The sequence below is a fragment of the Crinia signifera genome, chromosome 2 (assembly GCF_055691185.1).
Source record: "Crinia signifera chromosome 2, ASM5569118v1, whole genome shotgun sequence".
NCBI lineage: Eukaryota > Metazoa > Chordata > Amphibia > Anura > Myobatrachidae > Crinia > Crinia signifera.
In genome coordinates, this window is record NC_139218.1 from 146,067,030 (window position 1) to 146,080,244 (window position 13,215).

A 13,215-nucleotide genomic window follows, 5' to 3' on the forward strand; every position below is an offset into this window, starting at 1 on the left:
TCATTGGACTTGTTTAATGCAATGCACCTGTGTATATTCACATGCATTCACTTCATGCTGTAACCACTGTGCATAAAAATTTGGAAACATGGCATACAGTGTATCATTTGCTGTCTAAGTCATGTTTCCCATATTTTCCATTGCAAGATACAAGCCGGTTTGAGTGTTTGGGGCACATTTTAGCTAAAATCATCCTACGGGGCCTAACTGCTTATGCTAAAGCCTGCCTATTTTGAATGGCGTAGTGGTCACTGCAACCTCCAAAAAAATCAGGACTTACTACCCCAATAACCTGCTAACTCACCCCTGAAATACTTACTTATTCACACTATTTTGTTCATTTGACTTGTTTCTAATTTGAAATGCCCATTTTTGTGGGGCCAGAAAGGTGCGTCTTTAAAAGGCGATTTCTACGATACCCCACTTTTGCGCGTCGGACCGCGACTTTTTCCGGAAACGCAGAAAAAACGCAATTTTCAGGAGAAACGAGACGTACATCCTCCCCCTCTGCCGCCCACCCACCCAACTGACAGCCAGCCAGCAGACAAGCACAGAGAGTTCCGTGGGTCTGTCTGTGATGTCATAAAGGGCCTGCTGATCAATGGCCAGCTCTCTGATTGGCTGCTGTGTTTGATTGACAGATTGAATCTGGCAGCTGATTGGCTGTCTACCCTAAAGTGCATTACACACCCCTGATGGTACCACTGGCTAAGACTCCACCTCAGCTCATTGATTAATTATAAATTTAGAACAAATGATGGATGAAAGCAGGCAGGCCGGCCATTTTTTTCACGCTCATTGGACTTGTTTAATGTAATGCACCTGTGTATATTCACATGCATTCACTTCATGCTGTAACCACTGTGCATAAAAATTTGGAAACATGGCATACAGTGTATCATTTGCTGTCTAAGTCATGTTTCCCATATTTTCCATTGCAAGATACAAGCCGGTTTGAGTGTTTGGGGCACATTTTAGCTAAAATCATCCTACGGGGCCTAACTGCTTATGCTAAAGCCTGCCTATTTTGAATGGCGTAGTGGTCACTGCAACCTCCAAAAAAATCAGGACTTACTACCCCAATAACCTGCTAACTCACCCCTGAAATACTTACTTATTCACACTATTTTGTTCATTTGACTTGTTTCTAATTTGAAATGCCCATTTTTGTGGGAACAGAAAGGTGCGTCTTTAAAAGGCGATTTCTACGATACCCCACTTTTGCGCGTCGGACCGCGACTTTTTCCGGAAACGCTGAAAAACCGCAATTTTCAGGAGAAACGAGACTTACATCCTCCCCCTCTGCCGCCCACCCACCCAACTGACAGCCAGCCAGCAGACAAGCACAGAGAGTTCCGTGGGTCTGTCTGTGATGTCATAAAGGGCCTGCTGATCAATGGCCAGCTCTCTGATTGGCTGCTGTGTTTGATTGACAGATTGAATCTGGCAGCTGATTGGCTGTCTACCCTAAAGTGCATTACACACCCCTGATGGTACCACTGGCTAAGACTCCACCTCAGCTCATTGATTAATTATAAATTTAGAACAAATGATGGATGAAAGCAGGCAGGCCCGCCATTTTTTTCACGCTCATTGGACTTGTTTGATGCAATGCACCTTTGTATATTCACATGCATTCGCTTCATGCTGTAACCACTGTGCATAAAAATTTGGAAACATGGCATACAGTGTATCATTTGCTGTCTAAGTCATGTTTCCCATATTTTCCATTGCAAGATACAAGCCGGTTTGAGTGTTTGGGGCACATTTTAGCTAAAATCATCCTACGGGGCCTAACTGCTTATGCCAAAGCCTGCCTATTTTGAATGGCGTAGTGGTCACTGCAACCTCCAAAAAAATCAGGACTTACTACCCCAATAACCTGCTAACTCACCCCTGAAATACTTACTTATTCACACTATTTTGTTCATTTGACTTGTTTCTAATTTGAAATGCCCATTTTTGTGGGGCCAGAAAGGTGCGTCTTTAAAAGGCGATTTCTACGATACCCCACATTTGCGCGTCGGACCGCGACTTTTTCCGGAAACGCCGAAAAACCGCAATTTTCAGGAGAAACGAGACGTACATCCTCCCCCTCTGCCGCCCACCCACCCAACTGACAGCCAGCCAGCAGACAAGCACAGAGAGTTCCGTGGGTCTGTCTGTGATGTCATAAAGGGCCTGCTGATCAATGGCCAGCTCTCTGATTGGCTGCTGTGTTTGATTGACAGATTGAATCTGGCAGCTGATTGGCTGTCTACCCTAAAGTGCATTACACACCCCTGATGGTACCACTGGCTAAGACTCCACCTCAGCTCATTGATTAATTATAAATTTAGAACAAATGATGGATGAAAGCAGGCAGGCCGGCCATTTTTTTCACGCTCATTGGACTTGTTTAATGCAATGCACCTGTGTATATTCACATGCATTCACTTCATGCTGTAACCACTGTGCATAAAAATTTGGAAACATGGCATACAGTGTATCATTTGCCATCTAAGTCATGTTTCCCATATTTTCCATTGCAAGATACAAGCCGGTTTGAGTGTTTGGGGCACATTTTAGCTAAAATCATCCTACGGGGCCTAACTGCTTATGCTAAAGCCTGCCTATTTTGAATGGCGTAGTGGTCACTGCAACCTCCAAAAAAATCAGGACTTACTACCCCAATAACCTGCTAACTCACCCCTGAAATACTTACTTATTCACACTATTTTGTTCATTTGACTTGTTTCTAATTTGAAATGCCCATTTTTGTGGGGCCAGAAAGGTGCGTCTTTAAAAGGCGATTTCTACGATACCCCACTTTTGCGCGTCGGACCGCGACTTTTTCCGGAAACGCCGAAAAACCGCAATTTTCAGGAGAAACGAGACGTACATCCTCCCCCTCTGCCGCCCACCCACCCAACTGACAGCCAGCCAGCAGACAAGCACAGAGAGTTCCGTGGGTCTGTCTGTGATGTCATAAAGGGCCTGCTGATCAATGGCCAGCTCTCTGATTGGCTGCTGTGTTTGATTGACAGATTGAATCTGGCAGCTGATTGGCTGTCTACCCTAAAGTGCATTACACACCCCTGATGGTACCACTGGCTAAGACTCCACCTCAGCTCATTGATTAATTATAAATTTAGAACAAATGATGGATGAAAGCAGGCAGGCCGGCCATTTTTTTCACGCTCATTGGACTTGTTTAATGCAATGCACCTGTGTATATTCACATGCATTCACTTCATGCTGTAACCACTGTGCATAAAAATTTGGAAACATGGCATACAGTGTATCATTTGCTGTCTAAGTCATGTTTCCCATATTTTCCATTGCAGGATACAAGCCGGTTTGAGTGTTTGGGGCACATTTTAGCTAAAATCATCCTACGGGGCCTAAATGCTTATGCTAAAGCCTGCCTATTTTGAATGGCGTAGTGGTCACTGCAACCTCCAAAAAAATCAGGACTTACTACCCCAATAACCTGCTAACTCACCCCTGAAATACTTACTTATTCACACTATTTTGTTCATTTGACTTGTTTCTAATTTGAAATGCCCATTTTTGTGGGGCCAGAAAGGTGCGTCTTTAAAAGGCGATTTCTACGATACCCCACTTTTGCGCGTCGGACCGCGACTTTTTCCGGAAACGCTGAAAAACCGCAATTTTCAGGAGAAACGAGACGTACATCCTCCCCCTCTGCCGCCCACCCACCCAACTGACAGCCAGCCAGCAGACAAGCACAGAGAGTTCCGTGGGTCTGTCTGTGATGTCATAAAGGGCCTGCTGATCAATGGCCAGCTCTCTGATTGGCTGCTGTGTTTGATTGACAGATTGAATCTGGCAGCTGATTGGCTGTCTACCCTAAAGTGCATTACACACCCCTGATGGTACCACTGGCTAAGACTCCACCTCAGCTCATTGATTAATTATAAATTTAGAACAAATGATGGATGAAAGCAGGCAGGCCGGCCATTTTTTTCACGCTCATTGGACTTGTTTAATGCAATGCACCTTTGTATATTCACATGCATTCGCTTCATGCTGTAACCACTGTGCATAAAAATTTGGAAACATGGCATACAGTGTATCATTTGCTGTCTAAGTCATGTTTCCCATATTTTCCATTGCAAGATACAAGCCGGTTTGAGTGTTTGGGGCACATTTGAGCTAAAATCATCCTACGGGGCCTAACTGCTTATGCCAAAGCCTGCCTATTTTGAATGGCGTAGTGGTCAATGCAACCTCCAAAAAAATCAGGACTTACTACCCCAATAACCTGCTAACTCACCCCTGAAATACTTACTTATTCACACTATTTTGTTCATTTGACTTGTTTCTAATTTGAAATGCCCATTTTTGTGGGGCCAGAAAGGTGCGTCTTTAAAAGGCGATTTCTACGATACCCCACTTTTGCGCGTCGGACCGCGACTTTTTCCGGAAACGCCGAAAAACCGCAATTTTCAGGAGAAACGAGACGTACATCCTCCCCCTCTGCCGCCCACCCACCCAACTGACAGCCAGCCAGCAGACAAGCACAGAGAGTTCCGTGGGTCTGTCTGTGATGTCATAAAGGGCCTGCTGATCAATGGCCAGCTCTCTGATTGGCTGCTGTGTTTGATTGACAGATTGAATCTGGCAGCTGATTGGCTGTCTACCCTAAAGTGCATTACACACCCCTGATGGTACCACTGGCTAAGACTCCACCTCAGCTCATTGATTAATTATAAATTTAGAACAAATGATGGATGAAAGCAGGCAGGCCGGCCATTTTTTTCACGCTCATTGGACTTGTTTAATGCAATGCACCTGTGTATATTCACATGCATTCACTTCATGCTGTAACCACTGTGCATAAAAATTTGGAAACATGGCATACAGTGTATCATTTGCTGTCTAAGTCATGTTTCCCATATTTTCCATTGCAAGATACAAGCCGGTTTGAGTGTTTGGGGCACATTTTAGCTAAAATCATCCTACGGGGCCTAACTGCTTATGCCAAAGCCTGCCTATTTTGAATGGCGTAGTGGTCAATGCAACCTCCAAAAAAATCAGGACTTACTACCCCAATAACCTGCTAACTCACCCCTGAAATACTTACTTATTCACACTATTTTGTTCATTTGACTTGTTTCTAATTTGAAATGCCCATTTTTGTGGGGCCAGAAAGGTGCGTCTTTAAAAGGCGATTTCTACGATACCCCACTTTTGCGCGTCGGACCGCGACTTTTTCCGGAAACGCCGAAAAACCGCAATTTTCAGGAGAAACGAGACGTACATCCTCCCCCTCTGCCGCCCACCCACCCAACTGACAGCCAGCCAGCAGACAAGCACAGAGAGTTCCGTGGGTCTGTCTGTGATGTCATAAAGGGCCTGCTGATCAATGGCCAGCTCTCTGATTGGCTGCTGTGTTTGATTGACAGATTGAATCTGGCAGCTGATTGGCTGTCTACCCTAAAGTGCATTACACACCCCTGATGGTACCACTGGCTAAGACTCCACCTCAGCTCATTGATTAATTATAAATTTAGAACAAATGATGGATGAAAGCAGGCAGGCCGGCCATTTTTTTCACGCTCATTGGACTTGTTTAATGCAATGCACCTGTGTATATTCACATGCATTCACTTCATGCTGTAACCACTGTGCATAAAAATTTGGAAACATGGCATACAGTGTATCATTTGCTGTCTAAGTCATGTTTCCCATATTTTCCATTGCAAGATACAAGCCGGTTTGAGTGTTTGGGGCACATTTTAGCTAAAATCATCCTACGGGGCCTAACTGCTTATGCTAAAGCCTGCCTATTTTGAATGGCGTAGTGGTCACTGCAACCTCCAAAAAAATCAGGACTTACTACCCCAATAACCTGCTAACTCACCCCTGAAATACTTACTTATTCACACTATTTTGTTCATTTGACTTGTTTCTAATTTGAAATGCCCATTTTTGTGGGGCCAGAAAGGTGCGTCTTTAAAAGGCGATTTCTACGATACCCCACTTTTGCGCGTCAGACCGCGACTTTTTCCGGAAACGCAGAAAAAACGCAATTTTCAGGAGAAACGAGACGTACATCCTCCCCCTCTGCCGCCCACCCACCCAACTGACAGCCAGCCAGCAGACAAGCACAGAGAGTTCCGTGGGTCTGTCTGTGATGTCATAAAGGGCCTGCTGATCAATGGCCAGCTCTCTGATTGGCTGCTGTGTTTGATTGACAGATTGAATCTGGCAGCTGATTGGCTGTCTACCCTAAAGTGCATTACACACCCCTGATGGTACCACTGGCTAAGACTCCACCTCAGCTCATTGATTAATTATAAATTTAGAACAAATGATGGATGAAAGCAGGCAGGCCGGCCATTTTTTTCACGCTCATTGGACTTGTTTAATGCAATGCACCTGTGTATATTCACATGCATTCACTTCATGCTGTAACCACTGTGCATAAAAATTTGGAAACATGGCATACAGTGTATCATTTGCTGTCTAAGTCATGTTTCCCATATTTTCCATTGCAAGATACAAGCCGGTTTGAGTGTTTGGGGCACATTTTAGCTAAAATCATCCTACGGGGCCTAACTGCTTATGCTAAAGCCTGCCTATTTTGAATGGCGTAGTGGTCACTGCAACCTCCAAAAAAATCAGGACTTACTACCCCAATAACCTGCTAACTCACCCCTGAAATACTTACTTATTCACACTATTTTGTTCATTTGACTTGTTTCTAATTTGAAATGCCCATTTTTGTGGGGCCAGAAAGGTGCGTCTTTAAAAGGCGATTTCTACGATACCCCACTTTTGCGTGTCGGACCGCGACTTTTTCCGGAAACGCTGAAAAACCGCAATTTTCAGGAGAAACGAGACGTACATCCTCCCCCTCTGCCGCCCACCCACCCAACTGACAGCCAGCCAGCAGACAAGCACAGAGAGTTCCGTGGGTCTGTCTGTGATGTCATAAAGGGCCTGCTGATCAATGGCCAGCTCTCTGATTGGCTGCTGTGTTTGATTGACAGATTGAATCTGGCAGCTGATTGGCTGTCTACCCTAAAGTGCATTACACACCCCTGATGGTACCACTGGCTAAGACTCCACCTCAGCTCATTGATTAATTATAAATTTAGAACAAATGATGGATGAAAGCAGGCAGGCCGGCCATTTTTTTCACGCTCATTGGACTTGTTTAATGCAATGCACCTTTGTATATTCACATGCATTCGCTTCATGCTGTAACCACTGTGCATAAAAATTTGGAAACATGGCATACAGTGTATCATTTGCTGTCTAAGTCATGTTTCCCATATTTTCCATTGCAAGATACAAGCCGGTTTGAGTGTTTGGGGAACATTTTAGCTAAAATCATCCTACGGGGCCTAACTGCTTATGCTAAAGCCTGCCTATTTTGAATGGCGTAGTGGTCACTGCAACCTCCAAAAAAATCAGGACTTACTACCCCAATAACCTGCTAACTCACCCCTGAAATACTTACTTATTCACACTATTTTGTTCATTTGACTTGTTTCTAATTTGAAATGCCCATTTTTGTGGGGCCAGAAAGGTGCGTCTTTAAAATGCGATTTCTACGATACCCCACTTTTGCGCGTCGGACCGCGACTTTTTCCGGAAACGCCGAAAAAACCGCAATTTTCAGGAGAAACGAGACGTACATCCTCCCCCTCTGCCGCCCACCCACCCAACTGCCAGCCAGCCAGCAGACAAGCACAGAGAGTTCCGTGGGTCTGTCTGTGATGTCATAAAGGGCCTGCTGATCAATGGCCAGCTCTCTGATTGGCTGCTGTGTTTGATTGACAGATTGAATCTGGCAGCTGATTGGCTGTCTACCCTAAAGTGCATTACACACCCCTGATGGTACCACTGGCTAAGACTCCACCTCAGCTCATTGATTAATTATAAATTTAGAACAAATGATGGATGAAAGCAGGCAGGCCGGCCATTTTTTTCACGCTCATTGGACTTGTTTAATGCAATGCACCTTTGTATATTCACATGCATTCGCTTCATGCTGTAACCACTGTGCATAAAAATTTGGAAACATGGCATACAGTGTATCATTTGCTGTCTAAGTCATGTTTCCCATATTTTCCATTGCAAGATACAAGCCGGTTTGAGTGTTTGGGGCACATTTTAGCTAAAATCATCCTACGGGGCCTAACTGCTTATGCCAAAGCCTGCCTATTTTGAATGGCGTAGTGGTCACTGCAACCTCCAAAAAAATCAGGACTTACTACCCCATTAACCTGCTAACTCACCCCTGAAATACTTACTTATTCACAATATTTTGTTCATTTGACTTGTTTCTAATTTGAAATGCCCATTTTTGTGGGGCCAGAAAGGTGCGTCTTTAAAAGGCGATTTCTACGATACCCCACTTTTGCGCGTCGGACCGCGACTTTTTCCGGAAACGCCGAAAAATCGCAATTTTCAGGAGAAACGAGACGTACATCCTCCCCCTCTGCCGCCCACCCACCCAACTGACAGCCAGCCAGCAGACAAGCACAGAGAGTTCCGTGGGTCTGTCTGTGATGTCATAAAGGGCCTGCTGATCAATGGCCAGCTCTCTGATTGGCTGCTGTGTTTGATTGACAGATTGAATCTGGCAGCTGATTGGCTGTCTACCCTAAAGTGCATTACACACCCCTGATGGTACCACTGGCTAAGACTCCACCTCAGCTCATTGATTAATTATAAATTTAGAACAAATGATGGATGAAAGCAGGCAGGCCGGCCATTTTTTTCACGCTCATTGGACTTGTTTAATGCAATGCACCTGTGTATATTCACATGCATTCACTTCATGCTGTAACCACTGTGCATAAAAATTTGGAAACATGGCATACAGTGTATCATTTGCTGTCTAAGTCATGTTTCCCATATTTTCCATTGCAAGATACAAGCCGGTTTGAGTGTTTGGGGCACATTTTAGCTAAAATCATCCTACGGGGCCTAACTGCTTATGCTAAAGCCTGCCTATTTTGAATGGCGTAGTGGTCACTGCAACCTCCAAAAAAATCAGGACTTACTACCCCAATAACCTGCTAACTCACCCCTGAAATACTTACTTATTCACACTATTTTGTTCATTTGACTTGTTTCTAATTTGAAATGCCCATTTTTGTGGGGCCAGAAAGGTGCGTCTTTAAAAGGCGATTTCTACGATACCCCACTTTTGCGCGTCGGACCGCGACTTTTTCCGGAAACGATGAAAAACCGCAATTTTCAGGAGAAACGAGACGTACATCCTCCCCCTCTGCCGCCCACCCACCCAACTGACAGCCAGCCAGCAGACAAGCACAGAGAGTTCCGTGGGTCTGTCTGTGATGTCATAAAGGGCCTGCTGATCAATGGCCAGCTCTCTGATTGGCTGCTGTGTTTGATTGACAGATTGAATCTGGCAGCTGATTGGCTGTCTACCCTAAAGTGCATTACACACCCCTGATGGTACCACTGGCTAAGACTCCACCTCAGCTCATTGATTAATTATAAATTTAGAACAAATGATGGATGAAAGCAGGCAGGCCGGCCATTTTTTTCACGCTCATTGGACTTGTTTAATGCGATGCACCTTTGTATATTCACATGCATTCGCTTCATGCTGTAACCACTGTGCATAAAAATTTGGAAACATGGCATACAGTGTATCATTTGCTGTCTAAGTCATGTTTCCCATATTTTCCATTGCAAGATACAAGCCGGTTTGAGTGTTTGGGGCACATTTTAGCTAAAATCATCCTACGGGGCCTAACTGCTTATGCCAAAGCCTGCCTATTTTGAATGGCGTAGTGGTCAATGCAACCTCCAAAAAAATCAGGACTTACTACCCCAATAACCTGCTAACTCACCCCTGAAATACTTACTTATTCACACTATTTTGTTCATTTGACTTGTTTCTAATTTGAAATGCCCATTTTTGTGGGGCCAGAAAGGTGCGTCTTTAAAAGGCGATTTCTACGATACCCCACTTTTGCGCGTCGGACCGCGACTTTTTCCGGAAACGCCGAAAAACCGCAATTTTCAGGAGAAACGAGACGTACATCCTCCCCCTCTGCCGCCCACCCACCCAACTGACAGCCAGCCAGCAGACAAGCACAGAGAGTTCCGTGGGTCTGTCTGTGATGTCATTAAGGGCCTACTGATCAATGGCCAGCTCTCTGATTGGCTGCTGTGTTTGATTGACAGATTGAATCTGGCAGCTGATTGGCTGTCTACCCTAAAGTGCATTACACACCCCTGATGGTACCACTGGCTAAGACTCCACCTCAGCTCATTGATTAATTATAAATTTAGAACAAATGATGGATGAAAGCAGGCAGGCCGGCCATTTTTTTCACGCTCATTGGACTTGTTTAATGCAATGCACCTGTGTATATTCACATGCATTCACTTCATGCTGTAACCACTGTGCATAAAAATTTGGAAACATGGCATACAGTGTATCATTTGCTGTCTAAGTCATGTTTCCCATATTTTCCATTGCAAGATACAAGCCGGTTTGAGTGTTTGGGGCACATTTTAGCTAAAATCATCCTACGGGGCCTAACTGCTTATGCCAAAGCCTGCCTATTTTGAATGGCGTAGTGGTCAATGCAACCTCCAAAAAAATCAGGACTTACTACCCCAATAACCTGCTAACTCACCCCTGAAATACTTACTTATTCACACTATTTTGTTCATTTGACTTGTTTCTAATTTGAAATGCCCATTTTTGTGGGGCCAGAAAGGTGCGTCTTTAAAAGGCGATTTCTACGATACCCCACTTTTGCGCGTCGGACCGCGACTTTTTCCGGAAACGCAGAAAAAACGCAATTTTCAGGAGAAACGAGACGTACATCCTCCCCCTCTGCCGCCCACCCACCCAACTGACAGCCAGCCAGCAGACAAGCACAGAGAGTTCCGTGGGTCTGTCTGTGATGTCATAAAGGGCCTGCTGATCAATGGCCAGCTCTCTGATTGGCTGCTGTGTTTGATTGACAGATTGAATCTGGCAGCTGATTGGCTGTCTACCCTAAAGTGCATTACACACCCCTGATGGTACCACTGGCTAAGACTCCACCTCAGCTCATTGATTAATTATAAATTTAGAACAAATGATGGATGAAAGCAGGCAGGCCGGCCATTTTTTTCACGCTCATTGGACTTGTTTAATGCAATGCACCTGTGTATATTCACATGCATTCACTTCATGCTGTAACCACTGTGCATAAAAATTTGGAAACATGGCATACAGTGTATCATTTGCTGTCTAAGTCATGTTTCCCATATTTTCCATTGCAAGATACAAGCCGGTTTGAGTGTTTGGGGCACATTTTAGCTAAAATCATCCTACGGGGCCTAACTGCTTATGCTAAAGCCTGCCTATTTTGAATGGCGTAGTGGTCACTGCAACCTCCAAAAAAATCAGGACTTACTACCCCAATAACCTGCTAACTCACCCCTGAAATACTTACTTATTCACACTATTTTGTTCATTTGACTTGTTTCTAATTTGAAATGCCCATTTTTGTGGGGCCAGAAAGGTGCGTCTTTAAAAGGCGATTTCTACGATACCCCACTTTTGCGCGTCGTACCGCGACTTTTTCCGGAAACGCAGAAAAAATGCAATTTTCAGGAGAAACGAGACGTACATCCTCCCCCTCTGCCGCCCACCCACCCAACTGACAGCCAGCCAGCAGACAAGCACAGAGAGTTCCGTGGGTCTGTCTGTGATGTCATAAAGGGCCTGCTGATCAATGGCCAGCTCTCTGATTGGCTGCTGTGTTTGATTGACAGATTGAATCTGGCAGCTGATTGGCTGTCTACCCTAAAGTGCATTACACACCCCTGATGGTACCACTGGCTAAGATTCCACCTCAGCTCATTGATTAATTATAAATTTAGAACAAATGATGGATGAAAGCAGGCAGGCCGGCCATTTTTTTCACGCTCATTGGACTTGTTTAATGCAATGCACCTGTGTATATTCACATGCATTCACTTCATGCTGTAACCACTGTGCATAAAAATTTGGAAACATGGCATACAGTGTATCATTTGCTGTCTAAGTCATGTTTCCCATATTTTCCATTGCAAGATACAAGCCGGTTTGAGTGTTTGGGGCACATTTTAGCTAAAATCATCCTACGGGGCCTAACTGCTTATGCTAAAGCCTGCCTATTTTGAATGGCGTAGTGGTCACTGCAACCTCCAAAAAAATCAGGACTTACTACCCCAATAACCTGCTAACTCACCCCTGAAATACTTACTTATTCACACTATTTTGTTCATTTGACTTGTTTCTAATTTGAAATGCCCATTTTTGTGGGGCCAGAAAGGTGCGTCTTTAAAAGGCGATTTCTACGATACCCCACTTTTGCGCGTCGGACCGCGACTTTTTCCGGAAACGCTGAAAAACCGCAATTTTCAGGAGAAACGAGACTTACATCCTCCACCTCTGCCGCCCACCCACCCAACTGACAGCCAGCCAGCAGACAAGTACAGAGAGTTCCGTGGGTCTGTCTGTGATGTCATAAAGGGCCTGCTGATCAATGGCCAGCTCTCTGATTGGCTGCTGTGTTTGATTGACAGATTGAATCTGGCAGCTGATTGGCTGTCTACCCTAAAGTGCATTACACACCCCTGATGGTACCACTGGCTAAGACTCCACCTCAGCTCATTGATTAATTATAAATTTAGAACAAATGATGGATGAAAGCAGGCAGGCCGGCCATTTTTTTCACGCTCATTGGACTTGTTTAATGCAATGCACCTTTGTATATTCACATGCATTCGCTTCATGCTGTAACCACTGTGCATAAAAATTTGGAAACATGGCATACAGTGTATCATTTGCTGTCTAAGTCATGTTTCCCATATTTTCCATTGCAAGATACAAGCCGGTTTGAGTGTTTGGGGCACATTTTAGCTAAAATCATCCTACGGGGCCTAACTGCTTATGCCAAAGCCTGCCTATTTTGAATGGCGTAGTGGTCACTGCAACCTCCAAAAAAATCAGGACTTACTACCCCAATAACCTGCTAACTCACCCCTGAAATACTTACTTATTCACACTATTTTGTTCATTTGACTTGTTTCTAATTTGAAATGCCCATTTTTGTGGGGCCAGAAAGGTGCGTCTTTAAAAGGCGATTTCTACGATACCCCACTTTTGCGCGTCGGACCGCGACTTTTTCCGGAAACGCCGAAAAACCGCAATTTTCAGGAGAAACGAAACGT